Consider the following 5,794-nt stretch of genomic DNA (forward strand, 5'->3'; position numbering starts at 1 on the left):
TTGCACACTTTAAACGCTGTTTCGAAATCAAAGATAAGCTGATGATGAGCTACTCCCTGCGATGGTGGCACGCTTGGTGAATACTCCTACTATAGACCTTGGGGAGATGGGGTTTCATTCTAAGCACGGTGAACCCTAAGCATTATCCTTATAAAACTAGGCATAAAACTGCACAGGATGTTGTCTGTGGAAAAAATTCATTTAAATTCAAATCTGACTATTTAATTCTCTCCAATTCCGAATCTACACAATATATTGGGTGGGTGGCTAACAACATTTTAATTGCTTTTCTTCAAATTTTCTTATATTCCATATGATGTTATCTGCAAAAAGGTAAAGGGAAGAGACATGCTGTGCTAACGGCAGGAGTCACAAAATGAGGTGATATTTTAAAAAAACTTTCTTGAGGTATAGTTCACCTATGGAAGCATATAATTTCATGATTTTGGCATATTCATAGATGTGTGCAACCGTGAGCGCGGTCAATTTCAGAATAATTTCATCACTTTAAAAAGGAGCCTCATGCCCTCGGGCTTGCTCTCTGTGCTACCTCACCCCACCCTCTCCCGCCCTGAGCAACCTTTAACCTACGCCCTGTCTCTGTGGTGTCTCCTATTCTGGACTTTCACATGGATGGGGTCCCATAGGATGTGGTCCCATGGTATGTGGTCTTTTGTGACTGGCGTCTTTCACGTAGCATAATGTTTCCAAGGTTTGTCCACGTTGTGGCATATATCAGTACTTCATTCCTTTTTATGGACGAATAATATTCTATTTTATGGCTAGATACATTTTGTTTATCCATTCATCAGTTGATGGATGTTGGGGCTATTCCCACCTTTTGGCTATTGCGAATAATGCTGCTATAAACATTCATACCAGTCTTCGGCCTCATTGAATTTCTTTGTTGTTTTTCTGTTCTCTGTTTCATTAATTTCCACTCTAATCTTTATGATTTCCTTCCTTCTGCACTTTAGGTTTAGTGTGCTCTTCTGCCAGTGTCTTAAGATGGAAGGGTAGGTTATCGATTTGAGATCTTCCTGCTTTGTTAATATCGGCATTTACAGCTATAAATTTCCCTCTAAACGCTGCTATATCTGCATTACATAAGTTCGGGCATGATGATGTGTCTTTATTGTCATTCATCTTGGAGTATTTTCCAATTTCTTTTTTATTTCTTCTTTGACCCATCAGTTGTTTAAGAGTGTACTGTTTCATTTTTACCTATGTGTGAGTTTTCCAAATTTCTCCATGTTATTGATTTCTAATTTTATTCCATTGTGGCTGGAGAAAATTCTTTCTATTATTTTTATTCTATTGGATTTATTGAGGTTGTTTTATGGTCTAGAATATGGTCTATGCTGGAGAATCTTCCATGTGCTCTTGAGAAAAATGTGTATTCTGTTGTGGTTTGGTGGAATGTTCTATTGATAAGAGATTTATTTGGTTTTTAGTGTTAAGTGTTCTATTTTCTTGTTGATCTTCTGTCTCATTGTTCTATTCATTATTGAAATTGGGGCATTGAAGTTTCTAACTACCATTGTTGAATTGTTTATTTCTCTCTTCAATTCTGTCGGTTTTTGCTTCATGTATTTTGGTGCTTGTTCTCCACATATATTGGTAATGGTTACATCTTCCTGATGAATTCACCTTTCTATCATTATAAAATGCCCCTCTTTATCTCTAGTAACATTTTGTTGTTGTTTTAAAGACTATTTTGTCTGCTATTAGTCCAGGAGTCAGCAAACTGTGGCTCACGCGCCACATGCAGCTCTTTGGGTACATTCCATCTCAAAAGTTTGCCGACCCCTAGAACAGCCAATCCTGTTCCTCAAAACAATTTAAAAATTATTTGAGAGTCATAAATATATTTTTACATAATCACCATTATGTGAATAATATCCTGTAAAAATTTTATAAATGAAACTATGATAGTTTAATTTTCATTTTCAATTTTCACTTCAGAGCCACAGTTTGCGAGCCGCAGTTTGCTGACCCCTGGTGGCTCTTCCGTCTCAAAAGTTTGCCAACCCCTGGTCTAGTCAATCCAGATTTCCAATGGTAGCTGTTTACATGATATATTTTTTTTCATCCATTTGCTTTAAATCTGTTTGTATCTTTGTATCTAAAATGTGTCTTCTGTAGACAACAAATAGTTGAATTACGTTTTTTTCCAGTCTGACAGTCTCTGTCTTTTGATTGTATTATTTAATCCATTTATATTTAATGTTATTCTTAATATAGTTGGATTTGTGTCCACCATTTTATTTTTTGTTTTCTATATGTCTAATGTCTCTTTTTTCCCTCTATTTCTCTTTTACTGCTTTCTTTGGCATTGAGTGGCTATTTTCTAATGTAGCGTTTTAATTTTTTGATTATTTTTACTCTTTTTTTGGTTTATTTCTGATTTCAAACCTCTCTCTCTTTCTACTGTATCAGGCCACTTCACACATTTATGATTAGAAGTAGTGACCCCTCTATATGAATCTAGTCTGGGTTTCCTGCTTTCTCCATAGGTAGTAGTCATTATTAGGGTTCTTTATCCCAGTTTTCATTTTTTATAACCCTGGGAAACAGACTAGAATTTAAGGCTTAACATAAGTGTTTCTGCAGAGATGGAGGAGATGCTAACTAGATATAAGGAATCCGCTGCTTCTCCTGTGGCTGTTCAAACAAGGGTACCTTAAGCAACTAGTGGTATTACTGACTAATCCCCCTGATGTTTAGGGGAGGCATTCATAACACTTAGATTAGCACTCAGTCAGGTACTGAGGAAATGTGGCTTTCTTTTTTTTTAATAATAGGATGTTGGGAGGTTGAAGAAAAAGGAGGGATTCACTTCATAAGATTAATTTAATAAAACTAAGCCTGAGGAATAAAATAATTTTCTGAGGTGCTTATTCTAGGGTTGATAGGAATGAATACTCAGTACTCTCAGCAGGAATAGTGACTGAGCAATACTGGGATGTTTTCTCTTTATCTTTATAAAAAAATTCTTTTTTTATTGTGGTAAAATGTACATAACATAAAATAAACTATGTCAACCATTGTGAATACTATTCCAGTGTATGCATGGACTTTTTTTTTTATCCATTTATCCATCAGCAGACACTTAGGCTGCTTCTACATTTTGACTATTATGAATAATGCTGCTGTGAACATGGGTGTGCAAAATCTGTTTGAGTTTCTGCTTTCACTTCTTTTGGGTATATACACAGAAATAGAACTGTTTAAAGTTTTGAGATGTCATCAAGGCATTTTCCATAGTGGCTGCATCATTTTACATTTCCACCAGCGATGAAAAAGGCTCCAGTTTCTCTACATCCTTGTCATCATTCATTATTTTCTGTTTTGTTTTTGTTTTGATAATAATCATTCTAGTGGGTGTGAAATGGTCACTGTATATTTTTGAGTTAATTTTTAGCAATTATTTTTTGGAACTATACTTCTTAACTTATCAGAAACAATTTCCAATTTATACTAGCTTAATTCCAGTGAGATATAGAAATGTTCCTCCTATATCGCTCTATTCTCTTTCCCCCTTTTTATTGTATTATTGTCATATATATTACATCAATTATATTACAAACCTAATAATATATTTTTATAATTATTACTTTATCCCTGTTATTTAATTCCTTAGCAATTACAGCTTTGCCTACACCCATTTACTTTGTGGTGTTATTGGTAAATATACTACACTCTTTTTTTTTGGGGGGGGGAGATTCCAAATTATTTTATTTGAAGAAATGGTACAAATGAAAGACTGTAAATAGATGACTTGGTACAACCTACAGAAAAGTAAAGGTAACCCCAACACGCATGTGCTGCTTTGGTGACCTGGAAGTCACCCCGTGGCTATGGAAGCCAGCCAAAGACTTAGCTCTCATCACCATCTCCTGGGGTGTGCTTGTCATAGGGATACTCTGCCACGCCAGATTCAGGGGCCCGTATCTTGCGTAAACTGATTATGTGGTCACCCAATTCTTTGATAGATTTCGCCTGCTCACTCAGGTGAGTCTCAACGAAGTCACATGAATGGGCGTCATTTTTGTCAGTGGCCAGTTTGTGCAATTCCCGCAGGGACTGATTCACACTTTTTTTCCAAGTGTAACCCGCAGGGACTGATTCACACTTTTTTTCCAAGTGTAACCACTGCATTCAGCCAGTCGTCACAGTCTGGTTTCTGACATCCTGAAGGCAGGTTCGGCCACCTGGCTGGGTCTGCAGCTTCATCAGTTTCTCAGTGTGTTCCCTCTCCTCATGAGATTGGTGAAGAAAACGTTTGGCAAAGCTCTTCAAAGCCACACCATCGCGGTCAGAGTCGTCAGACGTGGAGAAGTAGACGTAGGAGGCGTAGAGCTCCAGGTTGACCTGGCCGCTGACNTCAGAGAAAACAGAAAGGGCAGGATGTTTTTAGAAAGTTACATTTTAAAATTGTACCTGTTCTCTGCTTTTGTACCGATTACACACAGAGTTTGTCCTTAGGCAGACTCTGTGTTCTGAGTTCACCCGACCCTGACCGTGACCCCAAGGAAGCTCTAACCCATGAGGGCCTCAAGCATTGCTTGCGTTTGAAGGACAGCATCTGTCTACTGCAGCATAGCTTGTCTGGCCTGCCCGTCTGCCAGCCTCGCCCTCCTGCCCTCCCTGCCTGCACATGAGCCGCAATACCAACAGCCAGACGGCTCCTGGACCCCCCATAGCACCTCTGTACAGCATGTGGGGGCCCCCTCCACCTGTAGCTTTCCTCTCCCTAGCTTTTCTAGCAGTCATTCTTCAAGACCAACCTCAAGTTTGTGACGTCTTTCCTGAGCCCCTCCAAACACACACATGAATGTACACACATACACATGTGCTCACACATGTTTGCACATGCACACATGTACACACAGAGAGACACATGCAGACTTACATACACACAGAGACACATGCAGACATGTGCATACACATGCACACACATGCAGACACATGCAGATACACACGCAGACACACAGACACATGCAGACACGTACATGTACACACACGTACACACAGGCACACACATACACATGCACACACACAGATACACACAGAGACACACAGACACATGCAGACACGTACATGTGCGCGCACACACGTACACACAGGCACACACATAAACATCCACACACACACAGACACATGCAGTCACGTGCACACACATGCAGACACACACATAAAGGTACATCACCCTCCCCTCCTGACACCAAGGCATCTTTCTTCCGTCTCTCGGTACTCTGCAGCCACTTATATCTCCCACCCTCCGGACTTACCTTCCTGATGGCAGACACCATCCTATCCGCATCTGTGTCCCCAGCCCCTCGCACAGTACGGGCGCATGTGAGAGTCTGTGGAACCGTTTGTGGTGTCAGCACACAGTGTAGCCTAAGCCTGAGTCAGCACATACTCACAGGGCTCTGCCCAGCAAGTCCCAAGGGCAGTGACGGTGACCCGTGGTGGCGTGGACTTTCTGGTTCTGCACACACCCGGAGGACAAAGGAGACACTCGTGCGGGGCTACAGAGCCACGCAGGATCGAGCTGGGAGGTTTGCTCAGTGGGGCCTGGACAGGTGGCTCCTCCTTTCCCAGCATTCACTGCAGGCACCCGAAGTCGGGCCTGTGTTGAACAAACTGTCCTCCTTCCGTCCATCTGCACCACAGCCGGTGCTTTGTATCCATCTGCTTATTCTCCCCATGCAAGGCATTGAGCTGACATCCTGTAACCCACAGGGCACAGGAGAATTCCAGCTTACAAGCAGGCCCCCTGTCTCTG

General features: G+C 40.9%; 1 protein-coding gene and 1 pseudogene across 2 annotated transcripts in view; one reads left to right on the forward strand and one right to left on the reverse strand.

Annotated features, from left to right (window-relative positions):
- PDE10A (phosphodiesterase 10A) overlaps positions 1-5,794 on the forward strand; it is a 546,077-nt gene that overhangs the window by 230,206 nt on the left and 310,077 nt on the right. The window lies entirely within an intron of this gene.
- LOC109373919 (ferritin heavy chain pseudogene) overlaps positions 3,880-5,794 on the reverse strand; it is a 15,388-nt pseudogene continuing 13,473 nt past the window's right edge.

The sequence above is a fragment of the Hipposideros armiger genome, unplaced genomic scaffold, assembly GCF_001890085.2.
Source record: "Hipposideros armiger isolate ML-2016 unplaced genomic scaffold, ASM189008v1 scaffold_753, whole genome shotgun sequence".
Classification (NCBI taxonomy): domain Eukaryota; kingdom Metazoa; phylum Chordata; class Mammalia; order Chiroptera; family Hipposideridae; genus Hipposideros; species Hipposideros armiger.